The sequence below is a fragment of the Canis lupus genome, chromosome 11 (assembly GCF_048164855.1).
Source record: "Canis lupus baileyi chromosome 11, mCanLup2.hap1, whole genome shotgun sequence".
NCBI lineage: Eukaryota > Metazoa > Chordata > Mammalia > Carnivora > Canidae > Canis > Canis lupus.
In genome coordinates, this window is record NC_132848.1 from 23,628,773 (window position 1) to 23,650,236 (window position 21,464).

At 54.6% G+C, this 21,464-nt stretch overlaps 1 protein-coding gene and 2 long non-coding RNA genes across 5 annotated transcripts in view; 2 read left to right on the forward strand and 1 right to left on the reverse strand.

The window, feature by feature from the left end:
• Positions 1–21,464, forward strand: part of PHF21B (PHD finger protein 21B) — an 84,269-nt gene that overhangs the window by 15,848 nt on the left and 46,957 nt on the right. The gene's annotated exons all lie outside the window — the stretch shown is intronic.
• LOC140642675 (uncharacterized) lies at positions 4,084–7,170 on the reverse strand. Its single transcript, XR_012039087.1, has 3 exons — positions 6,857–7,170; positions 5,909–6,319; positions 4,084–4,261 (listed from the first exon to the last, which is right to left on the reverse strand). It is a non-coding gene; the product is annotated as an uncharacterized lncRNA (long non-coding RNA).
• LOC140642676 (uncharacterized) lies at positions 7,179–12,986 on the forward strand. Its single transcript, XR_012039088.1, has 3 exons — positions 7,179–7,435; positions 10,751–11,012; positions 12,556–12,986. It is a non-coding gene; the product is annotated as an uncharacterized lncRNA (long non-coding RNA).

Here is a 21,464-nt window from a genome sequence, read left to right on the forward strand (position 1 = left end):
CACAGGGTAATTGTAGGAGTGAAATGAAAACACGGGGAAATCGGGGGATGCAGAGGGTTGAGCATGGGGCTGCGGGGGCCTCGTGACTGGGCTGGAGTGTCCACTCTCTTCCCCATCCCCACCACCACCTATTTGGCGCCTACTGTGTGCTGGGTGCCTTACGCGCTGCAGCCCCGTGGTACTCCTGGGGCTAAGCTATGATCCGTATTTACGGGAACAGGGAGCAACAGAGGAGCTCTTCAGCAGGGGCTGTGGTGAGCTGCTGGAGCCAGGCTCAGTGCGGAGCCGGGTGCGAACCCTGGAGCCCCCCTGCGACTCCACATTTGGAGTTTTCTTTCTTCATGCCCAAGATGTACTCAGTAATGACCCCTGTTCCTTCGGAGGGTTCTGAGGTTCAGCAGGGTGACGTGGTCAGTCATCGCCTGAGTTTTGGTGCTGCCCACAGGGGAGCAGGACTGGAAGGCACAGCTGGCAGGAGAGGCCGTGGGGTGGCCTCTCCCCAGCTCCCAAGCGCTGGCTGGGGCCTCAGGTCTGGCAGCCCCTAAGGCCACTCCGAGGGGCTCTGTCCCCCTGGCCGGGGTTTGGGGAGGTGCCTCATCCTGCCCCCAGGTCTTGCTACCCAAAGATACGAAGAAGCAAAGGAAGAACCCATCCCCGGACCACCATCCTGCGCCTTTTATTTTGACCCCTGTTATTACTGTACATCATGTCAGAAAATTCTGCAGGCCTAGCAGGTGTCCGTGGCTACTTGGGATGCAGAAAGAACCCAGAAAAGTGGGTCAGGAAGGGGCTGTTCTTTTATACTCCAATGGAAAGACCCACTGCATTCCCAGATGGTTCCAGCTGCCCTGTGGGGAATGGGCTGTGCTCCAAGGAGTCTTGGATGCTGTGAGGCCATGTTAGTCAGGCCCCAGATCTCTGCTTTTGCTCAGCACCTTCCTTTTGGGGCCCTCAGCCCTTGGGTTGGGTCTCGTGTCACTCTTGCTCCCATTCCCTTGGCCAGAGCATGCCACGTGGCCACACTTGCCAGCAGACAGGCCCTGAGTGTACAGAACAGAGGGCAGGGGTGTTATCCTGCCAAGTTGTGTAGCTGGCCGCCAGACAGACACCTGCTCACGTGGCCCCTTTGCACACCCGCTTCCCATCACTCCTGTGAGGTCGCAGAGCCTAGGACAGGAGGTGGTGGCAGAGGCTGGGAGGAATGGCCTCTGGAGCCCGCTGTCCTGTGGAAACCTGCCTCACCTTGCTGTGCCTTTGCTCATGAGTGCTCTCCTAGCTCCCAAATCCAGCTGGCCCGTCTGTTCTTCGGGCACGGGCTCTGGGACACCCCACTGCCCTCGGCCGGCGGTACCTGTAGCTCTCCGCTGTGGCTCTGTAGTTAGCAGTGGAGCGGGGGCTGCGGGAGGCAGCGCTGGGTGCGCAGCGGCACCTGGACAGGTGGGCCTGGTCGGCAGGGGACGCACCTCCCTGTGTTTGTTACGGGAATCCTTTTCTTCTGGGGCTGCAAGCATTTTCAGCTCTTCTTTGATTAGATTTTTTCATCTGGGGCCTGCAGCAAACGTCTGCCATTGGTTGGTAAAGGTATTCATCTTTATCATTATGTGCTTGGGCCAGGGCTCATGACCTTGTGACCCACCGGCGGACTAGGAGGGGACTGGGGGTTGGTGTCATCGTCACCATCCCTAAAAGTCTTCTTTGCCCCTATAGGCGCTTGGTTGGATATCCTTTGACCCCCCTTCCCCTCCCGCCAATCCATCCCTCCCAGTTCGCTGCCCTGTGGCACAGGTCGGCTCGTGGCTGTACACAAGATGCAGCCTTCGATGGGGAGACAGAGAGACGATAAGAGGATGTGCTCCATCAGCATCTGCAGCCGGTTGTCATAGGTGCTTTGGTACAAACCTCCTGGTGACAGTGGCAGCTCCAGCGAGGGAGCGCTCAGTTCTCTCTGGGAAGCAGCATCACAATCACGTGGTGGTGCTTCCCATTTTCCAGACAAGGAAACTAAGGTCTCGAGAGATAAGTGACCTACCTGAGGCCCCTCGTGAGCAAGGGGCAGCGCCAGGATTCCAGAAGCATCTATGTCACCAGGCTCTTATCCCCATTTTACAGATGAAGAAACTGAGCCCTGAGAGGTCAGTGACTTCCCTAAGTCACCCACCTCCTAGGTGGTGGTGCTCAGATCCCCATCCAGGTCTCCTCTTTCCCCGAGCTGTGTGGCTTCCAGATACCTGTGATGGAAGGACTCGGCACGTAGCCCTGGTCTCCAGGTCAGGTGGGCACTCTCACTGCCCTGCCCCACTGGGGGTACCAAGTGCCCTGATGGCTGAGCCAAAATGCATTCGGAGAGGGCCCACCTCCCGTGACAACCCCTGGCTCAGTATTCACCACACATGTGCTATTTGAGGAAGAAAGGAGGAAAGAGGGATTTGCCTGGGAGGATCTGGTGTTTTGGTTCAGATCGGGGCCTCCCAACCCCATTCTCCCATCCCTCCATCCACCCACTGGGGGAGACCTTTGTGACTATGAACCGATGGACAATGCTGTGCTGGGGGTGGGGGCGCTCCGTGGAATGATGAGCTAACTGCCCCCCGGGAACCCCGTGTCACCCTGACAGCCACTGTCTAGCAGCCTGGGGCGGCAGCCATCGGTGCTCCCGACAATCAGAGGACGGGGACATTTCTTGTTCTAAACCCTAACCCTGAACAATTCTCCGTGGGTTTGACCGTCAGACCCCATCTCTGACCTGTGTAAGTCTCATGACCTTGAGCAAGGTCTTGGCTATCCGTCGAGCTCCATTTGTGCCCCCGTGAGGCAAGGACGCCCCTGTGCTCGCCTCGTGAACTTCAAGCCTGAGGTAAGGCAGGTGCATGGTGAGGCTCGGGAGCCGTGTGTCTCTGCGACCTCCATCTCCCCGGGGCTCATCTCCACCCCAGCGCCCCGTCATCATCTAGCCAGTCACCTCCTCATGTTTCTCTCTCTCCTTGCCTCCCTTGGAATGTTCTGGAGCCTCCTCACTGCCCTCACTTGCCTCCCAAACCAGTCTCCCACGCCGTCCCCACGGCTGTCGTTCTGAAGTTCAGCCCTGCCCCGTTCTCTCCCACTGCCCAGCGCCCATGGCAGAGTTCTGGGGGGCTCCCTCGGCCTCTCACTGGGGTTGCGGGTTCCAGGAGGGGCTGCTTTGCCCAGAGTGGGGCTGGGGGACCCTGGGCAGCCTGCCTTCTGCCCCAGCTACAAGGCTGGTAAGTGGGGGGTGCTGGGGCTCCAGGGAACACACCGTGGAGGCCAGTGACTTAGGGAAGAAGATTCAGAAATTCTTTGATGACAGGCGTCTCGTTGTTTGACCTCGGTTCACATCTTCAGCCTCATCTCCGGACACAGAGCTGTTGACCATTTCTCAGACACATGAAATGCCTGTGGATTGCCCTTTTCTCTCTAGCCAGGTCCTACTCATCCCCCAAGGTCAAGATCATCTCTTCACCCTCGAGGAAGGCACCTCTGGATTCATTTGGATCGGATCACGGGGGTGGTAATGACGATCATGGTGGTGGTGGCGGTGGTGATGAGGATGGTGATGGCCATGCTAATAGTGGGGATGGTGAGGATGGTGAGGATGACGTCAGGGATGACGAGAGCCACTACCATTAGTGTAGACCACTTCCTACAGTGGGTGTGAGTGTTTTCTGAGCTACCTGCCCTGTCATCACCACCTGTCCCAATGGAGACGTCTTATCCCCACCATATGCTGCAGGAAACAGACGCGCATCTCGGGCCAGCATGGCCAGCCTTGGGGCCAATCACGCTATTCAGTAAAATTAAGATTGTGAGGGGTGTTGTCTGCATCTGACTCACTGGTGCACAACAGTTAAACTTTAACTAGTGAGCAGTGGATGCGGGTGTGCCTTATAAACTATAAACGGGATAGGAATGCTTCTGCTGTTATATTGTGTCCCTACCAACAACATGTTTGTGTGTGTGTGTAAAGGGAAACAAAAAGCTTTGGAAATAGTTCTAAAGTGAACAAAGTCCCTTATGCACCTTGTAGGCCTTCCTGGGAACCCCTAAAGAATTAATAACAAGATGACATAAAACGTGAAACATTGCCAACATTATTTTTAAACACCGTGAGGCTTAGATAGCATTCTCCGGGGAGGTCTGTCCTGTAGTTCTGCAGTTATTTTCAGGACACCTGGTGTCACTTAGTAGGTCCCTCTTCTGACTGAGCATGCAGTTCCGTTGGCTGCCAGCGTGGGTAACTGAGGCTCTGGAAGGAAGTCACAGGAATAGAAAAAAATATGTGATTTTTTTTTTTTTTGAAAATGACAGCCTTTTTTCTTTAAAGATTTACTTACATACTTAAGTCATGTCTATACACACAGGCCCGACCCATAACCCTGAGATTTAGAGTCGCATGCTCTACCATCTGAGCCAGCCAGACGCCCCTTGAAAATTAAAACTTTACATGAAAAAGAACAAGATAAGCAATCCTACCACCCTGCAAGTTTAATTGATGGATTACAGAGTGAGATTTAAATAAAAATAAGCATCCATGTCATTCACTGGCATAATTGCTACTTATTGTACTTAACATATAGTTTTTTTTTTTTTTAACTCGCAGGTGATACTTTCCTTTCCACCACAGTGTTTGAGGCTTTGCAAAGACTCAGGCCCTGATTAGACCTTTGTTCAAGGTCCCTTAGATTCTAGCTCCTTGACCATCTGTATGTGTCTGAATCTCCTGGGAGCTCCATCTGCCAGCAGGTGCTTGGTGCCACTCCATACTTATGGAACCAGGACTCCACCACTCAGCCCAGGAGTGTGGGTGACATGCCCCCTAATGAGATTCCAGAGCCCCTGAAATGTGAGGATACCAGGCCTGTAAGTGAGGATAACCCTTCCTCTGGCCACCTGACAAAATGGAAAGGTGTGGACAGCATGCTTCTTTAGTCCTTTTGTTCTGTGGTGATGGTGGTGGTGATGGTAAGGATGAGGATAGTGATGGTAGCGATGATGATGGTGGTGATGGTGATGATGGTGGTGGTGATGATAGTGATGGTGATAGTGGTGATGATGGTAATGACTGTGATCATGGTGATGATGGTGATGACTATGATCATGGTGATATGATAATGATGGTGATTTTCGAATAGTGGTGATGATGTGGTGGTGATGAGAACGATGAAGACAGTAGTGGCGATTATTGTGATAATGGTGATAGAGTGTTGACGGGGTGATGGGGACTTTTGTCAAAATGGTGGTGGTAATGGGTGTCCTGCCTTGCTACCCTCAGGGAGAGGTTGAGGAGATTGGGGCATGGAAGAGGGGCCCAGCCCCAGGTCCTCAGAGAATTCACCTTGCCCTCTTAAGTGAAGTATGGAAATGTTGTGAACCTCAGTTTCCCTGCTTCTAAGGAAGTAGCTATGTCTTTATAAGGTGCCAAAGCCTGTGCAAATATTCATGGTTTTATTATGACTCAGAGGATCGCATTCAATTTTATGTAAAGAGGCAGAGGGGGAAAGAGGACTGCCAGAGTGGTCTGTGACATTAGACTGTTTTCACTTATATTTTATGTCATTGGTGTTGAGACATATGCACTTGCATTCATCTTTCTTAGGTTGGATTTTTAAAATATTTCTTTAAAAATTTGTTTAAAAAACAATCACAGGGGTGCCTGGGGAGCTCAGTGGTTGAGCATCTGCCTTTGGCTCAGGGCATGATCCCCGGAGTCCTGGGATCGAGTCCCACATCAGGCTCCCCGCCCCCCCCCCCCCCCCCCCCCCCCCCGCCGCAGGGAGCCTGCTTCTCCCTCTGCCTGCATCTCTCATGAATAAATAAATAAAATCTTTAAAAAATAAAATAAAATAAAAAACAATCACAGAAAGTGCAAAGGATCAGTGATCCTGCTCCATACCTGCCCTTTGGTGTGGGGTCGGGAGAGGCCGAGGGCCCGAGTCGCACACCCCAGTTCTTGGCAGGCTCGGCTGCCGGCGGCCCCTCCCTGCAGTCTCCACTCCGGTCTCCCCACGGGGCGCCTCTGTCCGGTGCCACCACCACAGCCTCTGCCCCAGTTGGTGAGCTGCCCACGCCAAGTGGCCTGGACGGCTGGACTCCCCGAGAGGCACTGGCCGAGGCTGAGAAGCTCTCTTTTCCCATTTTAGGTGACTTTGCTTTTCTCAATCCAAATCAGATTTTGTTTTATCTGCTGGAGCCTCGTTTCATAATTCCTCTGGCTTTGATCTCGTCATCACGGTTTAGACATCTTCCCTTGCTGGCGTTCCTCTTCGCCCCAGGTGCCTCCTTCCTGACACGGGGCCTGCTGCTCCTGTAATACATACTCACCCCTAATGAGCTACTTAAAAAATAAGCATTGATTTCTAGATAAAAATCACAATTAATTTTAAATGCCCTCTGTAAACCTTGTTACAAATAATTGCCAGAAACACACAAAGTCTGAAATTAATTAAAATCGACAGCCTTGTTTGATGTGGGATGTGCTCCTCATTTTTTAGTTATGTATGTGAGCTGTGTGGATGGCGCTGGGGCAGCAGCCGTGGCTTCGAGATGCCAGGTGGGGGGATTTGCTGGAGGAGCAGCTGAGCTGCCCGTCCCCGGGTCTGGATTCATCCGGTCCCGACTGGCAGCCCTGCCGACTCTCCACACCTCCAGTGTTGCATCTGTGAAATGGGTTTACCAATGCCGGCCTTACGGATGGCTGGTGGAGGGTGATGGTGAGGTGGTGCCTGCTCAGAGGCTGTGGTCTGTCCTCCCCACTGTCCCCGCCCCAGGCCAGCCCTGGAAAGGTTAACCCACACATCTGTTGTTGGAGGGGGGAGGTCGTATTGTTCATTCATTCACTCACTCGCCTGTGCTGTGAGCTAAACAGAAGCCAACAGAAACCCAGACGGCAGGGCCGCCAGACAGAGGTCCCCTCCTCTGGACGACATCTCTGGTGCTGGAGTGAAGAAGTGACTTGATCGAGGCCAGGCTTGGCCGGCCCAGGAGTGAACCTTCCACACTCCCGCACTCTCGAGGCTGGTGGGATCCTCAGGAGTTGGCCATGGCCAAGGCAGAAGGAGCCAGCCAAGAGCCCCCGCTCTGGGGTTCCCCTGCCCCCCGCCCTGGGGTGACATAAGCCCCTGTGTCAGCAGTGGAGGGGACACGTATGGGTGAGAACAGCAGCATTGCTATAGTAACAGGTGCGTTTATGTCCGCTTGCATTCATGGGCAACCTTTTGTCAGTTTCCATTCCAGAATTCTCAGAGTCACTCCAGTGTGTCCTTGAGCACAGGGCCCCCTTCACAGTTCCTCGTTGGTGCCTGGGTGGCTATTGTTTAGGGCCACAGAGGAGCCAGTGCCCTCTCCCCCGCCCCACTTCCTGAAGGAGCACAGGTGTTGGGCCAGACCTACCCAGGACTGGTTCTCAGGAGCTACTCTTCAGGTGACAGACACCGGGCAGCTACGTAGTATCTCCTAGCACCTTGGTTTCCTCGTCTGCAGACGGGAGAGTAACACTGACCTAACTGTTCTGTTTGTTCAGGAGTTTATTGGGGAGGGGATGGCATTTCCTGATCACCTGCTGTGTGCCTGACTTTGGGCAATTACTGGGAAACAGACCCACTGCACAGGGTCCCTGACCTCTAGGAGCTCGTAGCCAGGTCTGGGGACGCATCAGGGCACCCCATTTTGGTGAGTTAAAGGGGGAACTTGGGTCTGAGGAGGTCCTGAGAAGGAGCCACCAGTCCGGCCAACGCCACAGGAGAGAGCGCTCCCTTAGAGAGTGGAAGTGATATAGGAAAAGGCTTCAGGGATCATGCAGGCCCAGGACAATACCTCGTCTCCCTCTCTCTCTCCCCTCCTCGCTCACCTCCTCCCCTCTTCTCCCAGGTTGCTCTCCCAGCCCCCAGGTATCTCTTCACTCTCTCCTTATCTCTTTGGAAGATTTGGATCGGAAGTGCCAAGTTCCTCATCAGACTTCTTCAATGCTTTGGGTCCCAGAGACAAATACATGGGCCTCCCCTCCCCCACCCCATGTCCCTGCACAGAGTGGCTGCAGAGATCAGAGAACAAAGCTTGGGAGTTATTTATTTCTCGCTTTGCAGAAATGTTTATTTGGAAGCAGCACGGCAAGGTGGAATGGTTTGATTTGATTAGCAAGTCTAAATGTATTAGCAGCAAGACAGAAACGATATTACAATTAGTGGTAATTAGCTGTGCTGATGACTCTGGGTGGCAGTGCAGGGTGACAGATGTTGCTTCCTGGTCCTGGGTTAGACTGGGAGGGCACTTTACCCTTGTGAAGGGACTTGGCTCCCTGGAGACATGGGACCCCGGCCCTGTCGTCGGCACGCCTGAGTCACAGCTAATTAGTCATTTCGCAGAGACACGTGTGTTGTGTAAAGTGTATTTGTACACTTGCATTGTGTAAATGCAATGTACACTTATATTGTGTAAAGTGACTTCTTGGTGTTCGGGGGAGTGGGGGTGACGGGGGAGGCAGTGGGCTGACTTTTGTGGAACCAGAACTTTCCAGGCTGCTTTGCTGTGGTGCTGTTGGTGACTGTAGCAGCAGATTCCTTTGTATGCTTCTCTCTCTAGGAGTCTTTATCGTGACCCAATCCCGTGTACCCCATTCACTTGGGCTTACCTGTGGGCTCTCTCCCCGAGACCCCGGCCTATGCAGTGACCCAGGTCAGCCCAGGCTGCAGAAGATGCCCGTGGTAACCTTTGCTGAGGTGTGGTGGGTGTAGGAGATGCCAGGGACTGCGTGCCCACATCTTGACAAGTTAGTTGACCCCCTACCCTGTGTTGTCAGTGACTTTGAACAAGGATGACAGGTGGGAAATGCCCAAGACCGTCTGGCCTCCAAGACTTCCCAGATTTCCAACAGGGGCCCCAGACTTGACAACATCCTGCAGAAAAAAAGTCAAGTGCTTCTTGTGGGGTGAAGAGAATGTTTCGGAGCTAGATGGACGTGGGGGTTGCCTGTGGGTGTGCTGAGTGCCACCGGATTGTTCACTTTAAAATTAAAATCGTTATTTTTATGTTATGTGAATTTCACCGCAATTTTTTTAAAAAGCAGCAAATTATTAAGAGGTATATTTTGGAAGCCCAAACACTGTAAATGGAGCATGTCTCAGAGGCTTTAGGGAGATGAAGTTTCTGAAAACAGAGCTGGTGTTGGAGATGATCCTCTGGGTGTGGAGGGAGGGAACGCAGGGGAGCGGAGGGGTGAAGAGGGGAGAGGTGGCCCCATGGCCCCCGCTGAGCCCCCGGGGTGTGGTGAAGACCCAGGTGCAAGAAATGCAACCCTTTGGGCCAGAGTGGGAAGAAGTGAAAGAAGGGTGAGCCCAAGTGAGAACCCATGAGCTTTCTGCCTCTGGCTGCCCTCCAGGGGCTGCAGGAAGGGGGCGGTGCGCGCCCCTCCAGCGAGTGCAGGTGGAGGCAGCCCCACCTGCCTTATTGCCCATCAGAGACCACAGCAGCCCCTGGAGTGTGGTTGCCCTTTCCCTGGCCTTGAGGTGGACTTGGCCCTGGGCGGTGGCATTTGCAAGACTCTTGGAGAGGTAGCCCCCAGATGGCAACTCCTTCCCATGCCCCACAGCCCCCACTGGCAGGAGCACCCTCTGGGTCCCGGATCTGTGCCAGGCTTGGTCTGCCCACAGGGGCTGTCAGCCTCAAGCCACCCAAGCCCGCATGGTGAGGTGCCTGGGGGAGCTAGAAGGGCATACAGCTAGAGGAAATGCTTTCTGGACTCGAAGTGTGATTAGAGTTTAGGGACGATTATTACCCAGGGTGGGGAGGGGATGGGCAGCAAGAAAGCCTTGAGCTGTGAACTGGGATCAGGGGCTCCAGGGACGCGAGGACCCTGGGCCGGGTAGGCGGGGCTGCCTCACTCTGGGGCCTCACTTTGGGGGCTCTGGGCAGACTCCACACAGCACATCAGCCCGTCTAGTCCCCTAAAGGCCATGCTCCAAAAGCACCCGTGGCCCAGAGCCTTTTGACAAAACCTGGACCCAGCACCCTGGGGTGCAGAAAAGATGCTTGGCCCTGCCCATGTCAGGGAAATGCCCATGAAAACCACAGTGAGATTCTATTTCCTCCTCGGGAGTGCTGATGATCTTCAGGGCCAGAGAGCACACAGACCAGCCGAAACCCCTACACAGGGCTCGAGGGCCAGAAATTGGGGGATTTGGAAGACAGTTCAGAAGTCATCCAGTAAAGCTAAAGATAGATACGCGTATCCTGTGACCCGAAGTCCTCCTTCTGGGTGTGCGCCTCCGAGAATGTCTGACACAGGTGTACCAGGACATTGGCGTGTTCCTAGCAGCCCAGACAAGACAAACAGACATGTGCTGACCATGAATGGGTCAGTAAGTACATGCATGCGCCACCGGGCAGTGAGGACGGCCGGCCAGGCCATGTGCAGCAGCGGCAAATATTAGGAATGTGGAGTTGAGTCCAGAATGGATGTTACAGAGCACTTTGGTAGGATTCTAGGACTCCATTTTTATAAAGTTCAAAAACATGCAAGGCAAAATTATTTTTCATTGCATCAAATTTGATGCAAAAATAGAAAATTCAGGAAGCAATAAATACAAAATCACAGTTACCTGGGTGTGGGCAGAGTGGGGAGGGCACCAGGGGTATTTCAAAGCTCATATTTGTTTTACTTTGTTAAGCTGGGTACTGGGTACACAGATGGTTTGTTATTCTTTAACCAAAACGCTTACTTTATCATTTCTTCCACACCTAGTGATATGCACGTACGTCTGAAATGTGAACCTGCAGGTATGGAGGGTCCTGCCTCAAATGCATGGTGAGACAATGCACTTTAGAGGAGGCAGACAGGGCTCAGTGCTGTGCCTGGCTATGCCACCTCCAAGGATGGCATTTCCAGCCCCAGAGGAAAAGTTGTGTAACTTTTGGAAGACCGAATGGTCAGCATGGCATGATACCAGATGTATAAATTGTGAAATGTAAATCCTAAATCAGCTTCCCCCCCACCTCCTCCTAAGGTAGCGTAAAGCCCACATTTTTAAAAGGTTTTCAATTTTTATTATTTATTTTTATTTTTAATTTAATTTTATTTTGTAAAGATTTTATTGATTTGAGAGAGACAGTAGAGCGAAAGAGAGAGCACATGCAGTAAAGAAGGGGTAGAGGGGCCGAGCAGGGATCCTGACCTGGGGCTAGGTCCCAGGACCTTGGGATCATGGTGTGAGCGGAAGGCAGATGCTTAACCAACTGGGCCACCCAGGCGCCTCATTATTATTTTTTTAAGTTTTGTTTTTAACCAAGGTAAATTCTGGAAGTGCAGCAAAACTGCTTAGCACCCTCTCCTGGGCAGGCCCGGGTGGAACCCTGGTGCCCCGGGTGGCTGGAGGGCCGGGCGCCTGCTGGCTCAGCACCACGGACAGCGCCGCCTTCTTGGGTCCCCCGCGGCGCAGGCTCACCTGGCCTAGTGGGGCAGGAGGACGAGCCTGGGGACAATGGGTTGGAATCCTGCTTCTTGCACTTGTTAGCTGTGTGGCCTTGGGCAAGTCTCTCAGGAGCCTGGACAGTGAAGCAGGGGAGCTACTGCCATGGCACCCAGCGTGAGCTCCTTGCTCCAGAGATGGTTTCATCCTGGTTAGAAAACCCCTTTGTGGGCAGCCCCGGTGGCACAGCGGTTTAGCGCCCCCTTCAGCCCAGGCTGTGATCCTGGAGACCTGGGATCAAGTCCCACTTTCCCAGGCTCCCTGCGTGGAGCCTGCTTCTCCCTCTGCCTGTGTCTCTGCCTCTTTCTCTCTGTCTCTCATGAATAAATAAATAAAATCTTAAAACAACAACAACAACAAAAGAAAGCAAAAAAACAAACCCTTTGTGGTGTTGAATGGGAAGGGGCTGAAGGGTTGGTCCAGGAGCTGGGATGGGCAGGTCAGGGAAGGAGGCACCAGATCAGTCCTGCTTGTTGGAGCCAGGTAACTTGTGAGGGACTCATGGTGGTGACCCGTATAACTAGGCTCTGCACATGCTCACTAGGCTGCCTGGTAGTGGATGGAGGGTGGACAGGAGCCCCACGATGGCTCTGTGGGCACCTGCCCATCCACCACCTGCACTTCCCTCTCAGGACCAGCCTCAAGGCAGCCAGAGGAGGAGCGAGGCCAGGCAGGTGCAGGCATCGCCTTGGGCTTGTCTCAGAGGTGAGGCACGGGGGGAGGGAGCAGAGGGGTCTCTTCCTTGGCCCCCTGGAGAGAGAAGGTAGCTTGATGTCCTTGGGGGAGGGTAGTAAGCTGGGTGGTGGTGGCTTCTGGAAAGTCCTTTGCTCTGTTTTCTCAACGAAAAGAGAAACAAGGCCCTCAGCTGAGTGTGGGGATGCAGGGGGAATGGGGGAGCAGGTGGAGAGGTGTGAGCAGAGATGACAAGGTGTGAGCAGAGAGGACAAGGCGGGCAGTCATTGGCCAGGAGGAAAGGCTGAAGGAAGATCTCAGGATTCTCTCAGCTTTAAATTCTAGGCCGTTTGTTTGCAGCACAACAGTCATTTGTTAACTCACATTTCTTTTTGGTTTATTTGTTCAGCGATCGGGCACTGAGCGGTATTATACGATCTAAACTTTCAGTAACAGCAAGAACGTTACACCATTAATTGGGACGAATTGGTTAGCATCTGTATCTCCATATACCACCCCGGTCTTATTAAATCTAAATCATATTCGCACTCGGCAGCTCTGATTTAAACTGTAAACCCAGCGTGGCGAAAGGATACCTGCTGTTTGAAGAGCGATCTTTCTTTCTCCTCCGATTTCTGGCTTGATTCGACATACGCTGTGCAGCATCAGGCCACGCCTGTGAGAGCCCGTGAGGCGGTGGCAGGGGCCCAGAAGCGACCTGCCGTTGGCACAGTGCATTCGTCTAGTGTGAAAACTCAATGTGAGTTGCGTGGAAGTAGGACGTGGTGCTATGAAGCACCAGCTCATTCGCGCACGTAGGTTGTGTACATGAAAATGTCAGCCTGGGGTCACATCGGGGCATTTGTGCCAACCGTCCTGTCCTTGGGCGCATCACGATCTCACACACCAACGCTCCAGTGCCAAGAATGGCACTGGTGCTTTCCTCTCTGTTGTCATGACTGCTGTGGTCCTGGCCCAAAGTTGATGGTGGTCCTGAGCAAGAGGGAGGATTTAACTTAGTCTGGGGATCTAGGGCCACAGCCCCACAAGGCTCCAGACTTAGGTGGCTCATCAGTGTCCAAAACATATGGAGTTAGTGTTGTTTCTGCTGATTCTGTGCTCTCTTTTCTTGCCTCTTCTCTTCACTTGGCACCTCCTCCTCCAAGAGGTTCTTTCTCCCTGACCTCACAGTGCTGGGCTCAGCTCTGAGAGCAGGGGTTACACAGTCTCCTCCCATCATGCCTCGCCGAAGCTGGGAAAACAGTAGGTGGTCAATAGATGTTCATATATATCAAAATGGTTACTTTTCCCCTCCTCTCTGTCAAGCATAGAGGACTTTTTTCTCCAGTATTGACTGTGGCGACCTAATGGAGGGTTCCTGGAGGTAAACCCACAAAAATATGGGGGGCCCCCTTAGACTCAGCCTTTGGGAGATTTTAACTCTCGGGCTCATCCACAGTCAGCATCTAGCAGTTCTTTGAAGTTACCACGAATGTGCTACGAGATTCATGGCTGGTGGCTTCTGCTTGCAGGTGGCTGTGACTGTCTGTAGCTCCCTGTCTCCACGCAGCCTCTGGCCTCTGTCTCTGGATTTACCAGGTCCCAGGCCTGTGCCAGGGCGGAGTCTGGCAGCAAAGATGTGGCCTCTGCTATGTGAGGAGCTCCCTGTCCAGGGGGGCAGACATGCACAGCTCTGATGCACACTGTTTTGGGGAGAGAAGCAACTGGGATCGTACTGGTCCCCGGAGAAAGTGGGATCCCCTGGCCCAGGCACGGAGAACTGTTCCTTCAGTGTTTGTGGACCGACTGGGGGTTTGTGAATGCTGGCCCTGTGCCCAGCTCTGCCCAGAACACCCCTGAGCCAACTCTCGCAGAGGAGTCCGGACTTGACAGCCTGTGCCACAAGAGCCACCACCAGCTTCCTCCGTGCACCCCGTCCACTCGTGAAGATGTGGTCTTCCAGGCTTCTTTGCCCCCACCCAAACCAACAAAATGATGAAAACGCACAATTGGCCAAAATGCCCAAATCCATAACTCATTGTACATTCTCCCAAAGTTTACAAAAAAAAAAAAAAAAAAAAAGAAGATAAAGAAAAAAAGAGTCCCCCTTAATCACCTTTCATATTTTCATTAACAACATCAAAGCGATTAGCTCTGGAAAAACCAGTCTGAATCATAGTCATCTCGGAAGAAGTGGATGAAGAACGCAAAGGAATTTGAATTTCAAAGCCAAGCCTTTATCTCTCATTAATGCTTTCTGCTGTGAGGGCTCCCCCAAGACCCAGCCGTGTCATCCATTAGGGGAGCTGGTGAATCTGTACAAACGTGGAATCTTTGCTCACTTTAAAGCGTTCGGTTCTGATGGTGTGGGTAGCCCCACTCCTAGCCCACGTGACCACCCCCACTTCCCACTCCAAGCCAGGGACTAGGGTGCAGAGAGCTGCTTGGCCTTCCTAAACGGCTGCCTTATTCTTATTTGTTTGGCAGAAGCTGTGAGGCACTTGTTGCATGCCGGACTCTGCTCTGAGCCCAGTGGGGTGCAAGGTCTGTAAGCTGGAACATGCCCTTAGGGAGCTCTCCGCCCAGTGGGGGCACACACCCAACCCCTCATGGGAAGGGTAAGCACAGACTCAAGTCATGTCACGAAGAGACACGGAGGACAGTGTCTCCCTGAAGCATCTGGGTTGAGGGTGGTGGTGGAGGTCCTGGCATGGAGGTACCAGCAGGTCTGCATTCTCCAGGGGACGGAACAGCATTGGGAGGGCAGAGCCACCTAAGGGCCGGGCCCGGTCCTGGCTGCCTGAAGTCACTGCACATCCTGGAGTCCATCAGAGCCATGTTGGGGCCTCCAGATGTCTGCAGGAACCTGGGGACACCAGGGGTGGACACACATAATTGGCCCATTTCCCCTAAAGTCAGCCACACCCAGATTAGAAAAGTAAAGCTCCTCTTCCCTTCCTCCTGGCTCTGGAGTGTTAGCCGTGTGTATATTCTGGGTGCCAGGCACATACCTCTTCTGCCAGCACTGATGGGCTCCTGAAAGAGCCTGCCATCCTGCAGAGTGGGGCTGCTTACCAGGCATGAGCACCTTCTGTCATCATATGGAAAAGAGGAGAAAACTCAAGGGAAGGGGGGGACAGAGCGGTCTCGCCAGGTGAGAGAGGCAGGTGAGGACACGAGGGGCATCCGCACTGAACTGGCCTTGTTGGCACCTAGTGGTGGTGGCGGCGGTGGGATCACTGATGGTGACTTGCTGTGTCCGGCTATGAATGAGGAGGTGTCCTGAAGTGTATCAGCAGCCCCTCTGGCATCAGGTTCCCCGCAGGGAGCCTGCTTCTCCCTCTGCCTGTATCTCTGCCTCTCTCTGTGTCTCTCATGAATAAATAAATCTTATAAAAAAAAAAAAAAAAGAAGCAGCAGCAGCAGCAGCCCCTCTGTGTCTAGTCAGGCCCTGGGGACAGGGACGGGAACACTTGAGGGGGAGGTTGGAGGGGATGCAGATGTAGAGTTTTCAAGTTCCAGAATAAAGTATTCGGACGTGTGCCGAGGCCATCATTCCTTAGAGCTGGTCCGAGGATGGGCTGCGTCACAGTGGCCAAAGGAGCGTTGGCCCACAGGTGCCCCGGCCCCACGTTGCTCGGAGCTCACAGCTGTAGGAAGTGTTAGAGAGTCAGGCGCGGGAGCTGCCGCTGTAGCAGGTGACCTCACACGGGGCCGTTGACCACGCAGTGCGAGCTGGCCTGCCTGGCCTGGGGCAGCGGGGTAGGCCTGCAGGTGTGGCTGGGGTCGCACCAGCCTCGGTGACACATGGAGTTGGCCTGAGGGGCAGGCCCTGGGGGGGGTGGGGTGTTGGTGGTTGTGCAGCAGCAGACCTGCAGGGAGGGGTGTGGGGCTGCTCCTCATCCCCTCCGATGCACTGGCTCTGTGCACTGGTCTAGCCCCGCCCTCACCTGGCACAGGTGTGCCTTTGGCACTGCAGCATGGACCTGGGATTGCTGGAGTCTGTCCTGAAGAAACTGTGCAGAAAATGATTCCCCTGCCGTTCTCTGCAGAGCAGGGGGTATGGCCAGCCCAGCGAGAAGGGAGGGGGAAACACCACAGTCACATTGCCCATGGGCTTGGGCAGGGGAGGGTCAGGCCTTGCCTGCACGTTTGCCATCTCAGGATGTTTTGATCTTTCTGTAAGCGTGCATCCTGGGCTGGGAGGCAGGGATGTGTCCTCCTCGCTCTCTGATCAGCTAGCTGTGTGGCCTTGGGCTGGCCGCGCAGCCTCTCTGGGCTCTGGTGTCCCCAAACACTGGGGCAGGGCTGTGATCCCTGGGCCTTTCCAGAGCTCACCTCCTGTGGTTTCACGAGAGGATGGTGCTGCCAGAGGGCACGAGGACAGCAGAGCAGTGACCCTGAAGGCTCTGCAGAGCACGCAGAGAAAGGAAGCAGGGTTTCAATCTCATTTCCTACGCTTAGTAGCTGGATGTCCTTGGGCCGGTTACTTAACCTCTCTGTGCCTCCCATTTTCTCATCTGTAAAATGGGGACAGTAAATAACTCCCTGAGGCTGTGGCAAGGATCGAGGGAGACAGAAATTCTGTACTTGTGGCCGTGCCTCCAGAGCGAGTCCTGAGCAAACGTTTGACTTTATTCTTTTCAAGCATGAGCTGGGTTCTCAGCTGTTCACACCTAATCTGTTATCCTCAAGCAGCTCCATGTTTCCGTTGAACCCCGCGCCGTCCTCACCCGGCTCTCCGTGCCCTGCCCGGCTCTGACCAGGGCCTCTGACCAGGAGCTGGCGCTGCAGGCAGTGGGGGAACGTGAGACGCAGGAAGCCCCGGTTGGTAGTCATTTGTGCCGCTGGCTGTGGGGTGTCATTTGTGATAGAAATGCCCTTTGTTTGTGGGGTCTCCTGCTTACTGACACGAGTGGGGCCCTGCAGCGCTGGTGCCACGTGCAGACAACGTCACTTGGACCCTGTGTCAGCTCCATGGAGCCAGGGGTGACTCTGGCTGTTGGAAGTGTCTGGGAGCTGAGCATCTCGCAGTGCTGGAGAGAAACAAAAATCACGACGATGGAAATATGTCGGAGGGACAGAGCACCCCAGGGCCACAGCTGGGACAGCTGGAGCCCCAAAACATAGTATTGGGTTATAATCCCGAGTATAAAGTTAAGCATCAGCCAGGCTATACGGATAGAAGTAAGCGACTGAATAACAAGGGCAACGAGATGCATCTCTGTCCAGAGGAGTTCCGAATAAAGGATGAGGCGAGCCCGCCCTGGAGGAGCTGGGGCAGGACCCCCTAGTGGGGCCGGGCACATGGACCCCCTTTCAGAAGGCAGTGTGGACGCCGCGGCCCTGAGACCGAGGTCACACAGCGGGGTCAGCCCGGCTGACAGCAGGTGCCCGAGCAGCGGGACCGGCGGGACAAGGAGAGCACCCCACCTGCAGCCTTCCTCCCAGACCCGTGGCCCCAGGCCGCCGCCCCCCCGAGGAACGTCAGTTATGTCCCCCAGTCCCCCAGTTCCGTTCAGCAGCATCCTGTCTGTGCCCCTCAGAACTGTCGGGGTCGTCAGACACGGGGAGAGACCGAGACCCCCGAGACCCAACCCTGTGTAGGAGGGGCCTCAGGAGATGGGACAGGTGAGTGTCATGTGGGATCCTGGATGGGGTCCAGGTAAGAGGACGTGAGGTAAAGCCCAGGAGCTCTGGATAGAGCGCGAACCTCAGCTGACGGTAGCGTATCTGTAGTCCGTAGACCACGTACTGGGCCCCGGCGTGAGGCATCAGCAGCAGGGAACACTGGCTAGGGGGGTCTGGGGGCTTCGTACTGTCTTGGCAACTCTTCTGTATGTTGGAAACTATTCTAAAATTAAAAGATTATTTTTTAAAAATTGGGATTAAAGAGAGTGTTGGGGAGCCAGCTGTTTTGCTGCTCGGGTGGTGGCCCCAGCCCCCGTCCTGCTGGTCCCTGTCCGGCTGTGTCGATGGCTGGCCTGCCTGAGCAAGGGGACGCTCTCATTGTAGGGGACTCCGTGGCCAGAAAAGTTCCCGATTCAGCCTCACACGGCCCTCCACGTGGAAGCAGCAGGGGAATCGCATGTTCTCGGGAGCACAGTGGGATGTGGGGCCTTCTTGGGGTGAACACGGGGAACTGCATGAATGTCCTCGAGGGAAGTCTGGAGGGTCTGCTAAGGAGACTGTGGTCCTTCCTCGAGCACGAATCCAAGAAGGGTGCCCCTCCTGGGCCCTTGCAGCCCGCACCTTGCTGATTCCAAGTGGCCTCCGGTCATTTCTGTCAGCCTTTACACCCTCGCTGTGGTTACAGCAGGCGCGGACCCTGCGCTTCCCAGCCACCTCCTCTCCAGCACGTGGACAGGAGGCTACGGCCCAGGGAGGTTGGAGCGCCGGCCCGGGCTCACCCAGCAGAAGGCAGTGAGAGCAGGTCCGGGCCGCACCCTCCACGCTGAGGACCGTCCCCCTTCAGGCCCCGTGTTGGGCTCAAGTGTCCAGGATGTCTGGGAAGCAGGCCTTTTCCGTTTGGTCCGTTGGTGGCTCTGGACTTTATCCGCTCACCCGAATAAATAAATCGAGGAGACCTGTTTCTTGTCTGAAGTCACATTTGCTCCAGGCAAGAACTCTCCCCCCAAAGATCTCACTCTGGGAGGTATCTCCCTTTAAAATGTAGTTATTAATCACTGTGGCTGAAATTAGCATAATCTGTTCGTTTAAATGCAGAGCGCTGTGAGTGAGGGTCTCCTCTCATGGAGTGGGGGGCATTGTCTTACCGCTGGAAGTTGGGTGCAAAGGAACGGCCCAGGGGTCAGGCCTGAGCTCCAAGCGGGAGGGGCCGGGACCAGGGGTTTGGGGGCCCAGCTGGACCTGGGGGTGAGGTGGGCTGAGAAATGAGGGGGACTCCGGGGTGAACGGCATGGGCCCCCGTCCTCTGTCAGGGCTGGGGCTCTCAGTCAGAACCGTGGCTGCTCTGGCACGTGTGCTCCAGGGTCTGAGTTTCAAGGTCAGTAACCGTAAACGACTATGGAGGCAGAACAGAGGCCGGGACCCTGATCGGTGGTAGTAGTCACAAGCGTGTTGGCCTGTTGTCATTGGTCCCCTTGTGTGGATGGGAAGCCAGGCCTACAGGACCACTTCCAGTGCATGCAGCTGGATGGGGCTGGGGTGCCGTCTGGCCCTGGAGCTGATGCCTTTCCAAAGAGTGACTACTACTTTTTTTTTTTTAAGATTTTATTTATTTATTCATGAGAGAGGCAGAGACAGGCGGAGGGAGAAACAGGCTCCCCACTGAGCAGAGAGCCCGATGCAGGACTCGATCCCAGGACCCTGAGCCGAAGGCAGATGCTCAACCACAGCCCCCCAGGTGCCCCTGCCCACCCAAATGTTAATCTCACCCAGAAAGGCCCTACCAGACGCACCCAGGACAATGCTGGCTGGCATGTCTGGGCACCCCGCATGCACCCCGTCAAGCTGTCACATAAGGTGACCCATCACCCAGGTCCCTGGGAGGCCAGAGCTTCAGAGGAGCCAGCAGCTCTGGGCGGTGCTAGCACACTCCCTAACCCGGGCCCAGAAGTGTGACAGCAGTGGCACCAGCCAGCAGAGGAAGGAGGGGGCAGGTACGGGAAGGCCTCGGGCCTGGAGACACATGAGGGCAGACGCATGGTGTCACCAGAGCTGCATTGTGCCAGCGAGTGTCTCAGTTTTAAGGCAGTGAGGGTAAAAAAGATGTCTCGACATTATCTTTTAAAGCCGACGTATGACAGCGACCTTAGGTAACCACAGAGGGAAGGGGTGTCTCTGCGGGGCCGGGTTAACTGTAAATAAGTAGCAGGAAATGGAAAAACACATCTGGGAAGGGGGTTCCTCGGTTCAGCCCGCGATGCACTGAGCATCCAGGTGGTTTTCTCCAGGCGGATGTTTATTTAGCATTTGCACGTGCTGGGCCTTGTGCTCAGTGTTGGATGCACAGGGATGAACGAAGGCCCTAGAAACCCGGGTTTCAGTGAGAGAGAGGGTCGAAGTGTAGAGAATGGCGTGGAGCCGTGCCTGCAGAGGGGGAGTGTCCGCTGCCCTGCGTAGAGCCCTGCAGCCCCCAGCCCTCGGGCGCTCTGGGCTCTCCCCCTGCTCACCCTCCCGTTGCCTTCGCTCTGGTGTGGCCACGTCCCCGCGTGTCCTTCAACACGCCAGCCTCCCTTCCTCCCTCTGGTCTTCATGGAAGTGGTTGCCTCAGTGCCTTTTCCTCCCACCGCCCATCGCTGACCCACTTATTTGCAGTTCTCAGCTCCGCCTCCAAGACTCTGGCTCTCCCTGCCTGGGGAGGCCCTGGCTCCCCCACGTCGAAGCTGCTGCAGTGTCCCTGGCACGCATCCTCCCACCCCGGGCCGTGTCCTGCGTGAGGCCTCTTGCTACCTGGCCGCCGTCCCCACTGTGCTCCAGGCACCTGCAAGCCCTTCCCGGAGGGCTCAGGGGTGGTAGGGCCCACTGAGGCCACGGTTAGGAGAGGGGAGAGGGCTCGGGAGGGAGCAGAGGTGTGGAGAGGCCCAGGTAAGACGGGACCTGGACAGAACACGGTCAAATAGACACGAACGTTGTCCATTACTGAAGGGCACACGTTTCCAGCCCTCCGAGTTCTCGGCACCAGGGATCCGCACTGTGGCACGTGACCACGAAATTCCAGAACATGGGGCTTGAACCCAGGACAGCGCAGTCACGGAAAGGATTGGGAAGGCGAGAGCGGCCGTGGCCGCCAACCCAGAACTCTGCTGAAGACAGAGGGTCTGGCATGTTGCGTTTTTCAGTAAACTCCGGAGGTGAGGTCCTTTGCCAAAATAAAGGAATTAAACCCAGAAAAATGGGATCTGAGTGCAGGAGAGGCACTCAGTAGCCTTGAGAGAAACCCATTTAGCTTGGAGCAGGAGATGGACACTTCCAAGCCAAAAAAAAAAAAAAAGGAACTGACACCTGGTTGGTTGTGCAGAAAAAGAGGACTTCTAATTCAATCAGCCAATTCTGGAAAAAATTATCAAGTGGATCTTAGAAAACCAAGCCAATGAAAAGTTGGAGCAGAAAGAAAAAGCGCTTCTGTGGGAGACCTGACTATGGATGACGGAAGTGCATTATTGAAATACAAACAAAGTTAATTTGAAAACTGCCCTGGAGGAAGGAGAACCAGCCCTAATGCACGGACCTCTCGCTCCAGCCCTTCCACGGGACTAACCGCCAACTGGGTGACCCTGCTCTTGTATCTTCATAAATTTTTTCATTCACAGAATCAAGAGAAAGAAACTTTTTTTTAAAAGATTTTATTTATTT